The sequence below is a fragment of the Mastigoproctus giganteus genome, chromosome 11 (genome assembly GCF_048544385.1).
Source record: "Mastigoproctus giganteus isolate SK-2022 chromosome 11, ASM4854438v1, whole genome shotgun sequence".
Lineage (NCBI taxonomy): Eukaryota > Metazoa > Arthropoda > Arachnida > Uropygi > Thelyphonidae > Mastigoproctus > Mastigoproctus giganteus.
Genome location: NC_143585.1, coordinates 17,885,103 through 17,908,428, shown reverse-complemented (window position 1 = coordinate 17,908,428; position 23,326 = coordinate 17,885,103). Strand labels below are relative to the sequence as shown.

Here is a 23,326-nt window from a genome sequence, read left to right as displayed (position 1 = left end):
CTGTCCACTAGACAATCTCCTGACCCTCCCCTCCTCCTCCTCCTCCTCCTCCTTCTTCCACAATGTTGTAACGGAGCCTCGGCTTTTCCCGTGTTTTCTTAGCGTTCTGGTTATTACAACCCCACTGCTTTCTCTCTCTCTTCGAAAAATGCCAAGGATTAGAAAGTACAAGAGGAATGAATAATGGCTCTGCTTACGTCACCCCTTGTTTGTTTTATGGAGCGCGCCAATGAAGATTTAATCTGCTCTGTAGGAGAAATAATAATAAAGGACGTTCATCGCTGTTATGAAACAGTTTTAATATACTTGAAGACTATGTTGGGCCACGAAAGACAGCTTGACATTAAGTGATTGGTTGAGTCTTCGTTAGAACATTCAAAACAGCTTACGTTAAGAAAGTTAGAAAAAAAAATGGTTGTACAGAACAAAGTTGAAAGCCAGAATAATAAGCTGGTCTAATAAAGGCAGCGAAATTCCATTATTCGGCAGGTTATTAGATCCCCCCAGAAAAGCAGCTGGTTTATGGAAGAAGGTGAAGTCATTAGGAGGCAGAAAAAAACTCTTCAGTTCTTTTTCCAGGAAAATTTCGAAGAATTGTTATTTATTTTTTTTTTAATCTCAGTATTAAAGACGTTGGGCCAACTGAAACAAGCAATCTGTGCTGCAGATTTGTTTGCTTAAATATAAATTTGTACATTTTTTAATTAAAAATTCTTCTCGGGCAACAAGTGGCGCCATCTATAAATGCATTTTTAATTACAAATGCGACTACTAGATGTCACTGCGCTTTTGCTCCATCTAGCGGCGATTTTTGATAGTTAATAACAAACTTAATAATTTAGTAGCGCCATCTATTATGAATTGTTGTTAAAATACGGATTTCTTTTTATAGACTACAGATAACTTGTATAAAATTGCTGTGCATTAATGAATTTTTGAATTTCCTTACAACCCAAGAAAATAGCTTTAGCTCGAAGATCATTTGTCAAGTTTATTAATAACTCGAATATTTCGGTAATTTTTGCTACTTTCTAAATAACTTTTTTCCTTTCGAGCGAGAAGTTATTTTTATTATTTTTTCTCGCTTACAAGTAATGAAGCAAACAATCCAGTTCTGAAGTAACATGTGTGCGTTTTACATGGTGCGCGTTTGATCATTAGCGTTCTCACGAGACTTCGCATCGCAGGGGTTGCTTGCTGAGAATAAGTATTATTAGATAAAGCCATAGTCATCAGTGCAGGAGTTTATTGGAATGAAAAGAAGAAAAGCACGGTACCTTTTGTGCGAAGAAGTTCTTTGAAAATTAACGAATCTCTTCCTTACCTTCGTAGGTACTAAAGTCATTAAATCACAGCGTGTCATCGTAATGACCAAATATGTATTCTTAATGCTTGTTTCTCTTCTTTTCGCATGCTTCGACAGAAAGAAAAAATGATGTGATCAAGAAGTCAGCGAGGCCTCCGAAAGCAATTTTTCCTTCGGGTAAAACCTCATTGGATACCTTCTTAAATGGAATTCTTGCTTGAGAATGTTCCAGGTTACTTAAAGTCAGAAAAGCAATTCGTCGTGTTCCTTTGAAATTAATAATACCATTGTGTATTACAATTAAAAAGTAACGGTTGACTTATTTTTAAGTTTAGGCTGTTTATCGTCATATTTAAGTTGAATCTGATCTTAAAATTGGACTAAGTACAATAAGTCCTCGCTTTAACCGACTTCAAAAATAAGGGACAGAGTCCACTGAACCACGCGTTTAGTTGTGATCACGTCATTTGGCTACCCAGGAGCATCAGTCTCCTGGAGAGACGATTCTGAGCACTGGTCCATACCACGGGAAGATGGGCCAGTACCAGTAGAGCAGGTACTGCTCTACTGGTACTGGCCCACCACTCTGGCTCAGAGTCTCAAAATGAGCCGCCTAGTGTTGCCAGTAAAAATGGAACCTTTTAATTGAAACACTGCATATATTTAATTGAAATTTTGTGTATAAATATGTACTGCCCTACCAAAATATTAGAGAATTATTTTACATGTATGTTCTATACGTTCTTTAAGAAACTCGAGTTTCATCTGGCATCCGATCATAGAATACACGCAGTTTACAGACACCACACATTGATGCCTCGTAGCCATAGTTTCCTTGGCGTAAAAAATCGAACAGCCACTTAAACAAACTGTCACTAATTATCAAGGCACGGTGTAGTGATTCTAAATAAGGTGATTATTACTAAATTTTCTCAAGGGAACAGACTTTTGTGATGCCTATTATAAAACAGATCTTTTCTTTTTCTTTTAGTAAACGCCGATTTATCAGACTAATCTTCTTTTACAAAGTTACCATATTATTGACAGAAAAGCCAATTTATATAAACCAAAACTCTGATGTAACGTAAAAAACCTATAGTGTCTACATTTACTATGACAGAAACGAATCAATAATGCATATTTTTATGCGCTCTTTGAGGTGAAGTATCAAAGGACTTCTCTGTAGAATGGATAATTAGGTTATCGTTCTATTCCAAACAAGAAAATGATCATTTTGCTGCTAAGGTTCTTTGACTTACATAAAACATAAAAATGGGAAAGCTACCGAAAAATCAATGCGGAAATCAGTTTTTTCCTCGAATTATTGGATCAAATATTTATATTTATTTGATCATACACTATGGGATGGACTTGGTCTGCGTGTTCTGCTCTTCTTCTTAATTATACAAATACCGATTTGGATCGCATAAAACAAGGTCTAGGAACTACTTTTGATGTACAGGAATTAGACAATAAACATATTTTTATGTTACTCTGTGGGGTTACATAGATAACAGTTTTGATAATTTCTGAAACTTTGTAGATTCAGGAAAAGTTTGTAAGAGAGATAAAGAAATTTCTTTCATCTTTTACTCCAACACAAACTCCTGGACAGTTTTGTAACGACTTTCTCTTCTAGAAAATTTTCCACTACGATGAGTGTTAAGAATTTCTTCGTTGAAAAGGCTCCATGGAAAATATTCGATAGTTTATTCATCCATGGAGACGTATTGCGGATAGGCAATGTAGGAGAAGGAGACACATCACCAAATTATTGATAAGTGTGTCGTCACAGGCCATTACAGGCGTATAGTGAGTCTTGCGCTTGGTTTCCGACTTCGATGATAACCCACAATAAGCGATAAAGGAACAATATCATACCCACAGTCGTTGATGGCCAAATAATCAATACAAACTCTCTCTTTATCGAGAGAAACTATCTCTGATTGATCCATAAGATCTCGAGATTCACCTGGCAGATAATGGACCGTATTTCAGGCAACGTCCAGCTCACTGTAATAGCCAATTTCCAGAAACTATTCTTCCTGGAAAAAAAAAAAAGAATCTAAATGCAATTCGCTATTTCTCTGCAAGATAATATAAACATTCCTCTGAGAGCAATAATATCGAAAGAAATAAACGAAATGTGGTTTCTAAAGATATGAAATTAGCCAATGTGTTTTGGTATTATTCTAAGATTCATGATAGTTTGTGTGTCCCGGACATACATTTAATGATATATAGAAAGATGTTGTTACTGCTGTCTATCATCTACCCATTGTATAACGTCTGGAAAGACGCTTTTGGTCACCCAAATTGTACAGAGAAATAGTACTAGTAATGGAAGACCATTTAACTCGGCAATATTATGAAAAAGATGGTTCGAACCCATGAATTTTACACACAGTGGAATCTGGTGGATGTTGAATCGGTCGATATTAATCTTAATCTTGACCATGGGTTTCTCTCTCCTGTTACACTAATAAGATTTTGACTCAAATGGCCTTTGCTGGTCATTAGTCATAACGGATGGCGATTTTTTGATAATCATCTTAAAACAGAGAACCTGTATGCTTAATAACTACAGGATAATTAATCCAAAATGCTCTTCCTGTTGCAGACAGCGTTTTCCATCCCATTAGGATTATTACTCCAACATAATCCAAGGAAATGTTTCTCCACCCGCCCACAGAATGAACTAAAAATGTCCACCGCGTAATACAACACAGACCTGTTCATAATCATGAGATCATCACTTTCTGTCCACAGTTAGCAGCAGCTATTTGTTTACAATGAAGTTAAATCTTTATTACCACATCTGGACAGCTTCTTTACTAGGTTTCTGCGGTCAAAAATACTCTCAGAAGAATTACAGCTGTAATATCTTACAGAACTAATTTAATAACAAGAAGTACCCTAATTAGATTTGAATTAAATCTGTAATTACCCGTCTGATATTTTATGTCTGATTTCAATTAAGGGCTTCGATTTTTTGTTTTTTTTATTCTTTTAAGTCTGCGAAATTTAAAAACATATTTATCGATTTGGTTGCCAGAATTGTTGACTTATTTGGAGTCAGCATAAGTCATGAAAGAGGACTTTATTGCCACAAAGTTTTCCATTCTTTTAAATTAAATTTCTCGTAACGTCCATTCTCTTTCGCTCTCTCCAAATATATTATTTTTTTTTTCTTTGAAGTTTTTCGGTCCTTACGGCGATCAAAGAAATCTAATATTTCTTCGAATCAGCAAAGTTACTTCATTATGCAAAGACTCCACTGAGATCTTAGGTAATATATTCGGCCTTAACAAGAAATTTTAAACTACCGTCCTCTGACCGGCTACACTGATTGAATTCGATAGTACACATTTCGAAAGATTCCATGTAACTGTTTCCAATAACTTCACAATACAAATACATCTGCAGCGAACTTTGCAGCAAATCTTAAAAGGCCCAAAAAAAAATCTCCTATTCGACAAAGCGAAAAATTGCCTTCTCCACTTCGCTAGTTTGCTTCTGTGCTAGCATTAATACGAAATACAAATTTCTGCTTGAGTGGCTGATGGAAAAACTTGTCTGATAAATTCACTTCATACCCTCCAGTCGAGAAAACTAATTCGGACAGTGAATGAATAAACACATATTTGGCTTTCCTGTATACGATGTTTTCATCAATAGCATCTCGTTTTTATATGTCAACTCTTGAAAGAGAAACACCCACAAATATAATTCTGTTTAAATAAATAATATGGTTTAGTAAAAGGTATAACTAGCTCGAAGGACTGTAAACAAACTTGATACAAACTTATTATTTTTTTACACGAATTCCTTTATTGATTTGTAGTTGAATAACCGCATGATGTACTTCAAGGACTAAGATCTCTTCGCATTAAGTCAAAATTAGAATATTTTTTATTTAGATTTGAATAACCACACATCTCTATGTGAGAATTTGCCCTGATGAATATTAACAAGTTTAAAGCATGCATGGTTGAGTATGCACTGAGAAAAACACCAAGGACAGCAGGGGAGGTGACGCACGTATCGGCGCAGACTATGTTACGTGTATGTATACTATTAGAAAATATATAATTGGTCTCAACGCAGCTAATACGTTTTGAGGGGGATTTGTGAGGTTCGCTACTGGTATTCTAAGAAAAAACAAAAATTTCTAAACTGCAAAGGCTAAAGTCCATCCTATTATTCTTAAAGCAGATAATTTACAGTACAAAAAAATTAAAGATAATTTAGATACACGTGACCTCACAAATACGAGTTGTCTTTAGAAGAAACAATCTGGAAATCCAGAAAATGGTTACTTCTTTTCGAATCATTCCCCAATTTAAAGGAGCCACTACAATTCACTGAGTCGCCTCCAAATGAAAAAGCAAAGATTATTTATTTACAACTAGCTCTTATCCGAGTACTAATTAGGAATATTCTAGAGTCCATTAAGACTAATAAGTAACATTAATTACGAAAGAGATAATTGTTTGACATGCCTTTGATTCCATCAGTTAATCTGCTCCTAGGATTCTTAGCGAATCAATTGGAAGTTTTCTTCTTTTTTTTTCTTTGGAGAGCAGGTAATTACCGTTCTTTGAAGAAATTGCGCGTAATTAATAGCACAACTCTAGGACGCAACGCTTGTGCTAAGCGAAGGTGTTTTCTGAAAAATAGCCGTGGAACGTTGAATTCCCCGAGAAAACTAAATTGCTACAAATAATTGATTGCACGTTTTGTTTAGTCCTGAAATTTTAACGTGCAGCTATTGAGGGGGGGGGGGTGGAGAAGACAGAAAAAAGTTCTTTCAATTCGCAGAAACTTATCGAGAGTTGAAGGATGGATGGGCTCTTTGTTTCTGTACTTCTTTTGGACTGAATTTTACCTCGAGCATCGCCACTGTCTATCGTGTTCCGTTGGGTTTTCTTTTATACTTTTTTTTTATCTGCGTGTTGCTGTGTCTTTATCGACATTCTCTTGTAGCTTGTTTTGCCAAACCTACTTTTTGCCCTTCTTGCTCCCCCTTCTATCTTTCATCGTTTGCTTCAAGTACCTCCTTACTGACTGATTTATTGGCTACAGCCTGACACCAGTGACATTCATGCAGGATGTCCTTACACTAATCTCAGTAGAGAGACCGAATTTTTCCCTCCTTTCCGTTGTGGATCGAGCGAAAGTAATTCTTGGGACAACAATGATTTAGAGCCGAGGGGGAATGACGTAGTAGCCTTATAAGTCTCTTATTTTTTTGCTTCTTGTTTCTTTATGAAAACTCCAATAGGGCCACGCTTTTTTATATTTGATTTTCGGGTGCATTTAATTTACAAGCTATAATTATTCATTTATTTAATTATTTCTCTGCTGCCAACCAGAGAAATAATAGGATTATTGGTCTCAACCCAGCTGATACGTTTCGAGGGGGTTTGCGAGGTTTTCTACTGGTATTCTATCAAAAAACAAAATTTCTAAACTGCAAAGGCTAAAGTGTATCCTATTATTCTTAAAGCAGATAATTTACAGTACAAAAAAATTAAAGATAATTTTTAATTTTTAAAGATTAAATGTTTTTTATAATAGATGGCGCCACTAATATATTATTAGTGGCGCCATCTATTATAAAAACATTTAATAAATTATTCAATTTATTTAAATATTTTTATTTCATTATCTATTTATTTAATTATCCATTATTCTTTAATTATTTCACTTATTTATTAATTTGTTTATAATATTTCGTTTATTTAATTATTAATTAGCTTGTTTCCATAAGTCAGAAAATATTCTAAAACCGCATTTATTGGTGGCGCCATCTGTTATATGAAAATTTAATAAATTATCCATCTGCTTAAAAATTTAAATCTCAGTTAACGATAATTAATAAACTAATCAAATATAAATTAGTAAAACGTACATATTTTATAATTTCCATACAAATTCATATGAAAACATTTCATTAGGTTATATTATTTTTCGCTAATTTTGCAGCATACTAGTAATAATTCAATTTATGTATTTAGTAAACTGATAACAAAAAACGAGAAAAAAAGGACATCTTTTATGGGCGAACCGAGAACATTTCGTTCTCCACTACAATATACTTGATAGGCTATGTGAAATATGTGGAAAAATAAATAATAATTGCCAGATTGGTCTGATTTTAACTAAATTTAGAATGACTCTACAAATCTGTTGAAAAGAGCTAAATATATAATTTTACGAAAATCCATTTACTGAGAGTCCAGTTATTAGACGGGGACAGACAGTAGATACATGATTAAAATGGCATCACTAAAACGTAATCTTATTTCTATGTATTCACGATTTGTTTTAACAGATATTAATTTGAGAAAACAAATAAATGAAAATATATAAAGCATTGGATAGTACTACATTCACTTCTACCAATTTCAGTTCACACTGGCGCCCAAATATATCTTTATGTTCGATGATACTGTCATGTGGAATTTATTTATGTAAACTCGTCACGTTCCTTCCAACTCCCCCTAGCGGAAATTTTCAAGTCATACATGATTGCCACATTTTTTCGCAGTATCATGATTATGCGTTTCCTTTTATTTCTGCTTGTTTTTCATCTCCCTCAAGCTCGGGTATCGAGACAATCCTGTAGGTTTTCCGCGTGCCCCACAGCCTTTAGCTGTATCATCCCTTTTTTTTTTTTTATTTGCTTTAGGTTTTCGCATTCTTTTCCGACAGGCTTTCAAAGTCAGGGCACGCAATTTTGTGTAAGAACGTCGGAGACTTCATTTTGAAAGCGAACCGGCTTTTCTTGTTCGTGTTTTTACATTATCCTGACTTGTATCAAGATCTTCGGCCATCCCATTCGCTTCCGTAGAGCGAGCCTTTCAGAAACACTCGCATCCGCTTCAACGCCAAACAAAACTAAAAACTTTATAATTTTTTTTTTCTTTAGGCTTGATCCTAGTGGCATGTTCTCACCAAGTATAAAATTTCGGGAATCCGCAAACCAAAATATATGGTTTGGACACACGACACAAGATGGCCAATATTGAAGTTCCATAACTCCGAAACACCCTAGAAAAACTAGAAATTAATAATAATAGAAAGAGTCAGCCAACCTTAAATTGTAAATTAAGCACCCTACTGAACAGAAGGAGTGTCAATTAAAATGCACAAGGGGCTAACTTGCTTATTTTTAGGTTTAGACTATTTATCGTGCTATTTATATATATATTTTTTGGTTGCTTAATCTCTTTTTTTTTTTTTTTTTTTTTTTTTGTCAATGGGAAAGTTGTTCCCCGTCCTCAATTTATTCTAAAAGTGCCATAAGTGTACTTCTGAAAGAGACGTAAATAAAATCCACGAGTTTATATAAAGAAGAAAAAAATAACACAATGGTTCTAGGGTCATGGGACGCGACACAAATTGTCCTTTGTAACTAGCCGTTTTACAGAGCTGAACACGTGTACTGAGGAGCTAAAATGCAATCACTGTGTTTGTTCGCGTTTTTTTTTTCTTTTTTTCCTTCAATTTTTTCAAATAAAATCAAAGTACACCGATTATGAGTTTATACTAAACAAAGTACAAGAGCAACTTTCCCATTGAGAAAAAAATTTTAAATTATAAATCGTAAAATCTGAATGGTAACACTTAGTTCAATTTTCACATCAAATTCAACAATCTCCTCCCAAATATGACAAATTACCACAACCAACATGTTGCTGTAGGGTTTCAGGTGCATCAGCAACTTGAGCCATATTACGCCGTATATAGTGTTTGTAACTTGCGTGTTCTTGGCCGAGTTGCTGTTTACTGGACCAAAAACCTGAGCTTCCAGGAAATAAAACTATACGACCATCGCCTGAGACCAACTAACCTATTCAAGTTGTGCAAAAGACCCATAAAAATTACTGGCGTCATTGACGGGATTCAAACTCAGGTCTTTTCCACAGAGTTACAGATTATCAATATTAGCGAAATACCAAATCAGTGACCTTTCTGTGCGCGCAATTGAGATTCATCTGAACCTTCCAAAATCGATCATGGCAGATATTATTCAAATATGGAAGGCGTAGGGAATACTTTAATGAAAATAAGGTCTGAATAGCCAAAACATCAGGGAGCAGGCTCATGAGGCTATAGGAATATTCGCCAGTATATTAGCCATCCCAGATAGCTGCCTCGCCTTGGCTTCAGTGGTAGTGGAGTCACCACTAGCACGTATCATGGTAACCAATACAAAATGGTATTTGGAGCGGTATCGTTACCGATTTTCATGGTCTCTAAACTGTGGCAGAAAATGTCTTAAACGGATCTTGTTAGTAACAGCACGACACCATTCTACATCATTACAAAGAGGAAAACACAAGAATATTTTGCGAAAGATGACTTCGAAAGGTTGGACTGGTCAGCCCAGAACTTGGAACTTAACCTCACTGAACACTTATGGGACGAACTGAGTGGCTGGATTACGCTGCGGCAAAAACGGTATTCTACCAAACCTGCTCATGTGGTTGCTCTGGAAGAATGGAGTCGAATTCTGGGCAAAACCTGCGGAAGTCAGTAGAAAGCACCACCAGGAGGGTTGAAGATCTCACACAGGCCAAATGTTGCCATACATATTACGTTTTTGAATTAAAACCCCTTTTTGCAACTACCTCCGGTGCCTCCGTAGCCAGGTGGGCAGGAGCAGCAGTGCGTAGCACACGCTTCTTGATTAGACCGGGCTTCGAGCCCGTGACCACCAAATACGGAGGATGTGGAAAGATCAGGGAAGGACCACCGCATATCCATGGAGCAATATCGCCTTAGTTGCTAATGCTCCTAAAAACCAAATAACAACAACTACTTCTTGCGTGTCCGGATACTTTTGGACATACAGTGTATAATACACCGGGTGCAAAACCTAAAGTTTTATTTGCTGCACATGACACTCAAAGTACAGTTCTATTTTTTGAAATCCAAAATGTAGTTTAAAAGCTGCCTAACAGATGGCGCATGGTGTCTAGATGTTTGAATATCAACAACAAATAGTAATCAGAATGGCAATGAATTGCAACAGAATTGTTTTCTCGATGAAAGTTGCACTTTGCTCTTTTTTTTAACACGTCAACAAAGTACTTTCAGGAGGAATGGTTAAGAGGAATGGTCAGCACATCACCCGTCTTGAAATAATGAAGTGACCTCAGTGCTGGAGGTCATATTACAATATTTAACATTCTAAATATTGTTGAAAGTAATGAAGGAAACAAATACCAATTAATAATAAATAATCTTGATGATAATTAACTAGAAAAGGCATTACAAAGTTGTGTTCGAGCAAAATCGATTAAAAATTTCAAATAAGCATCAAGTAATTACCAGCCGTGACCACCGAAATGCTGATCGTCCCATTTCTGTTTTGACAAAGTTCAGATTGTGACGCGCGCAATTTTATCTGATAGAAACATTCATAATTTAGTAAATCAGAGCACAATCGGGAGATGTTTCGCTGTTAGCTGATTAGAGCCAACCCAGGTGGCAAAAGGAGAGACTTCCAGATAAGATAAGTGCTTCATAAATTTTATTAACTTCCCCTTTGGAAGCACACAACATCACTCACGAGGCTGTGTCTGTAATCACTGCTTGCATTGTCTCGTGTGGGTATTTGCGTGAGGGGGTTTATCTTATTAAGCTCCAGAACGGACCAATGTGCTCATTGGCTGTCGTGTGTGTGACTTCACTGCAAGGCGCGAGACTGAATTAGTTAATGCGCGTATCTTTATTACGGATAAATGTGGTAAATATCTGTAGATAAACTCTAATGGCTACTTCCATGTTAGGCTTACTTAAGCCTACTTTTTTTTTTCAAATTTGTGACTGAATAGAAAAATAATGTTTTTTTTTAATAATTTCTTCAATTTAATTTGAAAATATTGCAAAGAAAGTAATAATATACCTCTAACCCACTGATATCTTTCCAGCGAAGGATGACTTCTGATTTCTAATGCGTCTGCTAGCTGTGTGAAAAATCGTTTTGCATATCTAAACGAATCAGACGAGTTAGTTGGGGAAAATAAATTGAGACTCAGAATAAAGTGGCGCTGAGGACTTCGAAAATCGATAGGCCGGGGACCTTTAGAGTTCTCTCTCTCTCTCTCTCTCTCTTTCTCTCTCTCTCTCCTTTTCCTCCTGATCGGGACAACGCCACCTTGTGCCTAGCTAATTTTAAGTTTCACTAGCAAGTCGAATGTGTACAAATATTTCGCTTGAATCTCGAGGGATATGTTAACGGTGCAAAAGAACATCTTTAAAAATTAACTATCAGTCACGTTCATTAATCTGAAAGAGTTTGATAGGGCTATAGCCTCAACCTATGTAAAGATTTCATTTAACGAAAAGGTTAGTGCAATTGCATCATGTTTTCTTCGTAAATGAATCACCAATTGGTAAAATGGCTTCGTTTTAATAATATCTCATATTGTGAATACCTTCACAACTTGCCTGGTATTGCACTATCCTGAATAAGTGGATACCACTTATTCAGGCCGTTTCAAGGCTATCTGGCCTATCATCGGTGGGTGGGTAGCTACCCTGGTGTTATTATAACGACAACTCAGTTGTGAAGTATAATTCCACAATATGAGAGATGCCAGATGGTGTATAACATCATCTGGCATCTCTCAGATTATGTTATACACCATCTGGCACTCTCATATTGTGAGAGAAAAACTGAAAGAGTTTGGTAGGTGCAATACCAGGCAACTCATGAAGGTATTCATAATATAAGATATGGTTAAAACGATGCCATTTTACCAATTGGTAATTCACTTACGAAAAAGCATGATGCAATTGCACTAACTTTTTCTTTAAGTTCATTTATCTTAAATTAGAAGGTTTAACTTTGTGAGATTAAAAATGTGACCAGACGCTGATACGTCATTTATCTTAAGTGTTGTAATAAACTGAACGTAACTTTAAGAAAAGGTCGCCCTCTAACTTTGAACAAGGGAATTCATTTCGTCCAAAAATGTCCATTATGCAGACTAGCCACAAACTGTTACTATAAATAGCAAATGAAGGCCATTTCTTTAAAGAAAAATAGCTTAAGTAATTCTTCTTCACTATCTGCTTGGTTTTTTGTTTATGAAGAGTGTTGCAAGACTCCTAAAAACTGAAAATTTTCTTTTCACCGCTGGCTTGTATATAAGAAAGAGAGAAAAAAAATCAATAACCAAAGACGAGTAATTCAATGCCAGTTTTCTATAATCTGCCGTTTCTTTTGTACACTTTCACATCACACAAAGACTCATAACGGAAGAATTCTGTTTCTTCCCTTTTCCTTTCCTTTTTTTTTTATTGTTTTTCGGTTTACTGCCCTCGGCTAATCCGATAAGGAGTTTTATAAATGTCTCACGTCACGGACGCTTCTCTGGGTATTCTTGGAGATTCTAAACCACTGCGTCTAACACGGTTGGGCTTTGTCTTCTAAGGGAAAAGATAGTCAAAGAAGATGCATAAGCGCGATTTGTGTTTCAAAAACTGCAGGAGCCACAAATCACCTATTTTATCCAAAGGAATGTTCAAATGCTGTTTTTCGCTATTGGATTCATCCTCCTTGCCTTAAGCATACCAGCTGTTGATTAAGCGCACTTCGAACTGTTCAAAAAGGAGTTCTCCCTCTCTCTTTCTTTCCTTCTTTGTTTCCTCTGCTTTCAATTAGTGACGTTGATTGTGATTTCATGATGGTAATACTAATCATGTCCAAGGCCTCACAAAGGTGGACAACGGGACGCTCACCTTGGGCGTATTTCTACCAGGAACAAAAACGGATAAATGAAATAAATGTTAAGTTCTAAGGACGCAATATAAACGTCTACTTCGGGTGCTAAATTAGTTAGGGCCGGTCCTGATTATGTGTCATCTAATAGTGATGGAAATATTGATATAAATGAACGAAGTCAGAAAGACTCTACGGATGAAGTTGGAATATTTAAACTCTACTTCTGGTACTATCGGGTATTTGTCAAAATATGAAAAAGAAATTTTTGAATTTGTGCCTGTTTCGTAGCCTTGAATAAACTTTGATATTCTAACAGAGATGTAAATTCAAAAGAATCTACTGAGGGTCGACAACTTGATGGTTCCACTTCTCTTCGCCATCATCATTCTCCGGGCAAGCTGATGCCAATAAGAAACCGTTTGAAACGTGGAATATGAGGGGTGGTCAATAAGTTTCGCAATAATTCACCCTCACCTACAAATATCTGAGTTAGGGATTTGAAACTTAGCTGGAAATTTCATCCTTCTCTATGTAGCTGCCCTCTAGAGCTACACATTTTTCTCATCTGTCGATAAGCTTTTTCAGACCTCTTTGAACAGAACTCCTCACTTTGAGCGAAAAATGAGGCTTCCACTTTATTAATTTCCTCTTGGTCAGAGCGAAATTTGCGACCCCGTAATGATTTCTTCATTTTCGGGAAGAGAAAGCAGTCTGAAGGTGAGAGGACAGAAGAATAAGGTGGGTGCTGCAGACATTCAAAGCCACACCGACGAGAGGTAGTCTATAAGAATGATACATTTAGAATCTCAGAAGAATGACAACATGACTTTGTCGGCTGATGACTGTATCTTGGATTTTTTGGGAGTTAGTGAAGTATTTTCATTATTTACTCATTTCTGGGTCATAGCGATGTACCCAGTATGCATAGTATTCATCCATCGTCACAATTCGGAAAAAATATAATTAGGATTCTCTCCACAAAGCTCCAACAGTTGCGAAATATTCTTTCTTGTGGAAATTTTGAGTTGTCACTGATCTCGGAACCCAACGGCCTGCCACCTTAGACATATGCATGAACTCATGCATTATGGCGCAAACAAACCCATGACTAATTTTCACGTCGTTTGGACGCATCCCTAGGAGTGACATCACCGACCAGCGCAGCATATATAGTGATGGCAAGATAGTGTCTGTCAGCTCGTCAATACGAACCCTATGCAATGGGGAAAGGGAAGGCCCTGGTGGAGTTTGAACGGGGAATGATTTGCTGCGCTAGGTAGGCGGGACCAGCATCTCAGCAATATCAAGGGTTGTCAGCTGTTCAAGGGGCCACCATAGTGAAGGACTGACTGTAATGGTCTGATGAGGGACACACAACTACCCAAGATACGGGAAGACCACCACTGGTTGACAACCAAGGTGAACAGTAGTTGGCATGTGCTGTCCGGGACAACAGACAGCTCAGGATCCCTCAATTTACGGCAGGCTACAACTATGGCGCACAGGGAAACGTTTCCTAGCACACCACCAGCAAACGCTGTTGCAGATAGACCCATGAAGTAGGCGACCTGTTCATGTGCCCATGTTGACAATTTTTTTTTTTTAACTTGCTAACCGTCCAGAAAGCTCAGGCGACCCTGGTGGAGACCAGCCAGAGTACGATGGCTGGTCTCATAGACTGGCACACCTCCCAGTGGTGGTGGTGGGCAACGTAGGGTCCCACTAGGGGCCTTGCGGCCAAGCAGCCAGAGACATAACAACAGAACAAAACACAATACTGCATAAACTAGACACTACACTTTTGCCTGGCTTTTACACTAGTTCTGCATTCCATCACAGAGTACATAAGGTGCAGATGTGGGAAACCATCGGTGGCGCCTGACCATAAACACTATGCCACTAAATGTACGGTACTATGTTGACCGACCGTCTCTCTCTCGGCTGAAGAAAGATATCCCAACGCAGTTGCTTGACATACAGCTGGACCTAACAAACAACCCAAAACAAGAAAGAAGACGAATTACAAACCATCTTCTTGAACTATGGCAACAAGCATGGGAAACAACACCGAAGGGTGAGATCGTAAGGCGCTTCCTCCCACATGTAAATATTATGCACTCCCAGGGCCACTCCCTGGTACTCGCCTGACCACCTTCATAATCACTGGCCACAAACTCTTCAATCAGAAACTGACAGCTTTGGGGATCGAATGGGGACCCCTCCGCCACTGAGGCGAACAAGAATTGTGGGCACATCTCATGTATGACTGCCCCACCTACGACGACAGCAAACTTAAATTTATGACAGAAATCCAAGGCAACCTCCGGAATTAAGAGTACTTTCTTCTTTTCGACGAGAACACCTACAAGGCCCTGACCAACTTTGCGCAAGCAGTGTTTACCACCAGAAGAAAAAAACTTGCCGAACCCAGAGTTGCACAACAAAAGAATTCCTGATCGATGCAAAAGTTTTTACCTAGTTCATCCACGTTCTAACCCACATAGGGTAGGGTTTTATGGCACCGTCTTGGTGCAGGATCGCAGGCAATCTCTTGAGTGACACCACTATGATGAACCACTACGCTACACGAACCACACTTTACTCACACTTCTGGCATCTACAGCCTGTATTCAACACAAGAGAACAGATGGTGCAATTGTGAGAAACCAACGTGGCACATCACCCTGAACACTACGTACTATGTTGACCGACCATCATGACACCTCCACCTGCAGTGGGCACGGAAGCACTGTTTTGGCATATTGGAAAACTCTAAAAGGGTCGCCTGGTCTGATGAATGAAAGTTTCAAATCAATCATGCAGATGGACGGGTGCACATTCGACGGCGAGCAGGTGAACAGCTGCAACCAGACTGCACGATTGGATAAAAACAGGCAGGCTACTGCAGTGGTGTCATAGTTTGTGGGAAATTTTCATGGACATCACTCGGTCTCCTCATCCCCATTGAACACACTGTCACCGATAGTTCTACCTGGGAATTGTTTCGGACCAAGCTTTGTCCTACATGGTAGTGCCTGTCACTGTCACAAAGGTCGCATTGTGCAGGAATGGTCAAAGGATCATGTCCAAGCATCTCACTGGCCGCCAGATTTCCCCGGCATCAGTACCACCGAAGATATGTGGAATGCGGTGGAACGCAGCATTCGCCGGTCCACACCAGTGCCTCACTCCCTTGCGGTACTCTGGAACGTCTTTCTGTCCAGCTGAGCCAGGATACTTGAGTACAACTTCCGGGTTTCGTGGGGTTCGAAATCACGCCAGGTGCAAGCAGTTATCACGGCTGAAGCGGATCCAACAATCTATTAGGCAGGTGGTCATAATGTTTTGGCTCATGAGTTGTATGATGGCTAATTCTTCCCATACATATGCAGGGTGTCCTTGAAATCGACGTCAATATTTATTGAGGGAATGATTCGTTAAAATGAAAAAGCTTACTTAAATTAGAAAGCTTTAATAATTAAGTACGTGAGTAATGTTACTTGTACTGTGCATGGTTATAAATAAATACAGAATAATAAATGTTCGTTGATTCTAATTTAGCTATGAATTGAAGAGCACCGAGAAACTGAACAACATTATACAGCAGGAGTAAATGAATTTTAGTAGTAGTGCAATCAAACTGAAGTCAAACTGAAGCATGATCAAAAGAAACATCCCAAAAGATACTCGAAATGAGTGCTGTGTGACAGGATACAGGCTTCAACACGGAGTGAGAAGGAATCCAGTACACGTGCGAGTAGCACTTTGTTGTTTTTAATAGCAGCAGCAGCAGCTTCGTGGATGCTATTCAACAACCTCTGTGGCGTAAACAATTTGTTTCATGTGACCCCACACATAAAATCCAACGGGTTAAGGTCAGCAGAGCATGGTGGCCAAGTAACCCGGATCGAGGTAGGCAATGGGACCTTCTCGACCAATTTAATGATTCCGGTAACGATCATTTAAGAATGTTCCTACTTGTCGCCCAAAATGTGGAGGCGTTCTGTCGTGTTGAAACCAAATATTGGCACGTGCACTTAAAGGAAATCTTCCAGAAGTGTTAGCAATGTCCTCTGCAAAAGCTAAGTAATGATCAGCGTTTATGCGAGCATGGAACTCGTGATGAGTAAAGTTATTTGCTATAATGGCGGTCCACATATTGACGCTGAACCTCACTTGGAAAAGGGAGTTTCTAAATAGACCATACACGGTCAGTGAGAATTTTTCACTGACCGTGTATGGAGATTGTGTATGTTGAATATCTCATCTGCTGTAAATGTTGTCTCATCAATCCACAACATATTGACAAGAAAGTCAGGGCTGTTATTGATACGAGTAAATATCCGTAAATAAAATTTCTCCCGTGAAAGTGGATCTCCTGCTTGCAATGTCTGATCTCTTTACATATGGTATGCATACAACCCGTGTTCATGCATTGTGCGCCAAACGAATGATTCGGGATGACCCATTCTTGCAGCAGCTCATTGTGTACTGGTGGAAGGATCTAACGTCACGATATACAGCACCTCTTCCTGCCGCTATGTTACACTTTTTCCCGAATGGCGATGGTGTCTTCCAAGATGACAATGTGCGAGCCATCGGGCACTTGTTGTGCAGGAATGGTTTAAGGAACACAGTTCTTACTTCCAGCATATCGATGGGCCTCCGAACTCGCCCGATATCAATCCCATAGAGCACTTATGGGACACTATGGAAAGGCATATCAGTCGTCTGGATACACCAATCACCTCCATACCTGCATTGTTGACCGCATTACACACAGCTTGGTTGACCATACCTCCCGAACGCTTCCAACATCTTGCTGAATCAATGCCACGTCGGATAGCTGCTATACTGAAGGCAAAAGGAGGACCTACGAAGTATTAGGTAGGTGGTCATAATTCAGTGATCACTCAGTGTATTTTTTTTTATAAATTATATAGATGTTTAGTAAATTCCTACACAATGTCCAAATTTATTTATCTATATATTAAAAAAGTAAAAATTCAGGTACGCAATGACACAGAAATTGATAAATCACTTTGAATCAAATTCCTTTCACTTGTTCAAGTTTTGTTTTTAATAACAACAATATTTTTTTTCTTTTAAAAGTTGAAGAACCAAATAACCTGCCTAAATTTTGACCCTCGCGATGTTCAAGAATGCTAATACATGTAAGGCATTGTACTTTACGATCTTAAGTTGAAAATACGGTCCCAATACGTCTTGAACGAAACTTTGAATGTTATCATGTGTTTACAACAATTTGTGGATTAAGTTACAGAGTACTTAAAAGTGCAATAAGGATGGCAGGAACGAGAACTCCTATCCTGGTCATAACTCCATCTTCCCACAAATTAAATCGTTCAAAAGTTGGCAAACACCCTGCCAAATACATCACGAGATAATTGCATTCTCCCCTCTAATCCATAAATCTGTGCTGGGAAGAGATTCGGGTCCCTGTTTAAGACCATAATTATTGTGATGTATGAGCCTGAGAGCCGCGCATATCCTACGAACGTGGTGCAGGGCCAACAGATATAATAATTCCCCGCTGCTTCGCGTCTCGGTCCCATAAAGTGTCCTAGGTGTGCTTGGAGAGAGAATATACTCTGCCCAGGGCAATCAAACTAACAGCCTTCTCCTGTGAACGCTCCAGTGATAAGGATTACCCCACCTCCCTTGGTTGGCGATAAGAGCTATCGTCAGAGGGGTCGTGATTGCGGTAATTACACAAATACTACGAGGTGATAAACTACTGAAAAAACCCTCATTGATTTAGTGGTTCGTGTTTTGGCCGTACCAGTTCGCTTGGCGGTTTGGGCACAGATATCGATGCGTTTTAGTGGATGCGGAGAGCTATGGGAGTTAGTAATTAGGTGCTTGGAAAAAAAAGCGGATTATGTACACTGAGGATCAAAGCGAATGTCGCACTTCGTGAAAATAAAGCTTGGAATAGACTACGTATGCGTTAGAATTATAGTTTAGCGGATTTATACAGAAAAGGCGCTAGCCATTGAAAATATTTCGGATAAGCGAAAATTCGGATTAAAGAAGTCCATTTCAGTTTTCAGAAAAATTAATAATTTTTAATAAGGCGTGCTTGAATCTGCTAATGGCACTCTAACTTGCGTTTATTGTGTATATAATGCGAAGCCCAAACTGGAAAAATATAAATTTGATATCTAGGAGATTGGTTTGGTATAAGATTTTACTGGCGTTTTAGCAGCAAAGGCTATTATGCGCAAAGACAACATATTTAGGAGAGAAGAGGAAACTTCACGCCAAGAAATCCGTAATTCAACACCTGTGCACACTTTCTGGAAATTGCTACTTGAAAGTAATTGAAGACTTAACTGACTTCCAGGGTAAAACTTCCACATCTCTAGTATTACCAGCTCTCGAGGGATTGGAGCTTCAGACTTTCGCTGGCAAATTAAAATTGAAGTTTAATATAAGGATCTTAAAGGATTAAAATCAAATACAAAAGAGTTTAATCTGGGTTGCGTTTTCCACATTGTCCTCTCGAATAAAAGTAGTGGAAATGGTCCTTTGTGGATCAATCAGGAAAAAACTAGGGGGGAAATGAAGAAGCCAATGTTGGGTTCATTAAAAAAAGAGAAATTACTCAATTGGATTGCTACTGAAGAAGACCAAAGCCAATGTTAAACATAGTGCTTTGAGTGTATTTAAGACGTTGTTAAACAACTCAGTGGCAGCGAGCGAGTGCCTCTGGGTTTTGTTTTTTGTTTTTTTTACTTCTTTGCATCAGCAAAAAAAAAAATAAAACAGCTATTACACTTCCACCTAAATGTTTGGAATCGCGTTTTATTTTGCTTGATTCTCAAAGTTTTTATTAAAATATTTTCTATTATGCATAAAAATCAAAAAAATTAAATAATTTTTAGAATATTCGAAAATTTTTATAATATTCCAGAAAAGTGTAGACGACTGCTGAAAGTAATACAACGTTGTTCAAGATTTCTGAATGGTGTAGAAGGTTGCAGATGATTCTAGAATATTGTAAAGAGTGGGAGTATCGTTTCATTATTATAGAAGATTGTAGATAATTCCATAGTGTTTTTCAATAATATAAATTGAGGAGTAACAGCTGTAATTTATAAAATCGAATACCCGTCATTCAGAAAGAGCGTTGGGTGTAAGTTTTTGTGTTTCGTGATAAACATGGCAAGAAATAAAGAACCGGGTATTGAAAAGAGAAGTGCTATTATAATTATGTGTAAAGAAAGTTATTCCATCAGAAGTATTATGAAAAAACTAGGTGTTTCATTTCAAGGAATACAAACTACCATTCGAAGATTCAAGGGAGAACGGCAGTTTAAAGGAAAACCCAAGATCAGGACGACCTCGGGTAACTAAGGAAGCACAAGATAAGACCACAGCACTGATATCTAAACGCAATCGATGACTTACTACACTTAAAATCCGATCAGAGTTCAATAGGAACTGATAAACTCCTACATCCAAACTTCGTCTAAAACAAGCAGGACCTCATAGTTGTGTAGCGGTCTGAAAACCCTTATTAAAACCAGAAAATCGAAAGAAACGTTTCGCTTGGGCTAAGAGCTAACAATATTGGACAGTTGAAGACTGATAAAACGTACTGTGGACGGATGAATCCAAATTTGAAATTTTTGGATCAAAGCGTAGAGTTTATGTGAGATGATCAACTGAAAAAAAAAAAAAAAAATGATGCTGCATTGTTTGGTATCTACAGTCAAGAACAGTGGTTCTTCCATCATAATCTTGGATTGCTTCTTGACATCATCAGAATTATAGGCATTAAAGAAAAGAAGGGCATAAAAATATTCTTGAACATAATGCAATATCCTCTGGACTTCGACTTTGTAGACAATTTTTTTACTACAAGACAACGATCCGAAGCACAGCTATAAGCTCTAAGCTGTGCAGGGACTTTCCAGCAACTAAACAAAGGAGGGGGCAATGAAAATTATGGTGTGACCATCCCAATCGCCCGACTTAAACCCAATAGAGCTTTAATGAGATCATGTAGACCGTCAAGTGTGTGTGTTTAGGACCTAACGGCACCAGGGTTTAGACTGTCAAGTCCGTGAAGTCTACCCATCTTTACAAAATTTGAGGGAAACCTTTGAGATGAATAGTACTACACTAGCGTGCAAAACGTAAGGACCAACACTATTTCTAAAGGTTACAACCACAAAATCTTTACTTGAGATACTCTTTACTGATGAGAGTAGATTCAGTCTCAGCAGCGATTCTGGACGTCAGCTAATCTGGCGAGAGGTTGGCACACGGTATCACTCCGCAAACATCACTGTAAGGGATCGATATGGCGATCGAGGTGTTCTCGTCTGGGGAGGCGTTATCTTGGATGGACGTACACAACTCCAGATACTTGAAGGCGTTACTGTATCCAGTGCACGCTACTGTACTGAAGTAATTCTTCCCCATGTGCGTCTGCTCCGAGATGCCATTGGCTCCGAGTTCGTGTTTATGGATGATAACGCCACACCCAATCGAATTGCAGCTGTTGATATGCTTTTGGAAAGTGAGGACATTGTTCGTATGGATTGGCCTGCCCGTTCCATCAATCTAAGTCCCATCGAACACATATGGGACGCTCTGGGAAGACCCCTAGCGGCACATCCACACCCACCAGAAAATGTTCACCAGCTGAAGATGGCGCTGACAGAGGAATGGACGACGTTACCGCAAGAACTTGTCAACAACATTGTTCTAAGTATGGACAGGCGGTGCAAAGTCTGCATCGACATTAGGGGTGGCCATATCTCGTAATGAGGACCACCTCTTCCCTTTGTTCCATCTTTGGCAGTGATGCATCTCTATTATGGCAGCCATTGCTATGTTGCTATTTTTGAATAAAGTCCCTCTGTACCGTTTTGTTTCCGTTGTTGTTTCCTTCATCATTTCCGTACCTCATGAGGTTCCTTTGTTATGCTTTTCCCATATCCAGGCCACACCTATGAGAAGCTATAAGTGAAAACCTGACTGGTCCTTAAATTTTGAACACCAGTGTAGTCAAGACACTATTATAAAATTAATTGGCAGACTGCTACATCTGTATAAGTCAATGATAAAATCACGTGGAGGATATTTTGATGAAAAATCAGTATAGCTGTCAATATTAATTATTTAAATATTTTTACTGTAAAATTTTAAATGCTTAATAAAAAAATCGTAAAATGCTTTGTAAGATGTTTTTTTATATATATATTAAACGTTACATTGTAAAAGCTAATTAAAAAAAAAAAAAAGAAAGAAAGAAAGAAACTGTTGTCATACGCTGTGATTCCAAACTTTAAGGCGAGCAGTGTATATCCAATTTTATAATACCCTTCCCATCTCCAAAAGTTAATGATACACCTCCCTCTTAAATTTCACCAATCTTACCCTTCCCACCTAAAAAGAATGTACTGATCCAATTTCATCAGTGTTCAAACTCGAAAACCTAGTGAGGAAGACATAATATCGGTAATATTTGCTTTTATATCATTAGCATAGTCGATAATTCAACAGACATAATTTTCATACGGTGTTACAGCACTTTTGATGATTATTAAATAATAATTTTCCTCATACCTTCCATTCCAGGCCAGTTAGCAGATGGTCGATATTAACTTGTTCATCACCTCTTTTCACATAAAAAAAAAACCCACCGCCGCCTTAATTTTATAAGCAATCAACCACAAACAGAATTGTCCACGAATGTAAAATCAAAGCGCCACTCATTACAATTGTATTGAATAGGAATACCAGACAAAAGAGCAAATCACCAACTTTAATGAAGCAATTTTAATCCTGCTGAGGACTTCTTGTTGGTCTAAGTAAAATTCACACGAGGATGATTCCAAATGAAATGTGCAAAGTCTCCTGAAGCTATAGCAATGTCAAAAAAATAATGAAGCACTTGGGAATGCCACCTCTTTAAAGTCTGCAGACAACATGCATGCGTTGATCGGCCGATGATTTTATCCCTAACCACAGAGAGGATAATGAATCGAATTTTGCGTCAGAATAGAATGTCCAGTGTGCAGCAAATGGCTAAAATATAAAATTAACGCAAAGAAAGATCCATTTCCCTCAACATGAATTGCTGAGAAGGCTTCCATCCTGCAGGTGGGTTGATAATGACTGCAGTTTTTATAGGAAAACCACTGTTTAGTAAAAAAATCGAAAGATTCCACTGGAGAGTGGCACCGCCGACGCCAAGACTGTACTGTGGAATAGTAGAAAAAGATTATGTGGTCTGACGA

General features: G+C 38.1%; 1 protein-coding gene across 2 annotated transcripts in view; it reads left to right on the top strand.

The window, feature by feature from the left end:
- LOC150077752 (cell adhesion molecule Dscam1-like) overlaps positions 1-23,326 on the top strand; it is a 226,303-nt gene that overhangs the window by 39,188 nt on the left and 163,789 nt on the right. The gene's annotated exons all lie outside the window — the stretch shown is intronic.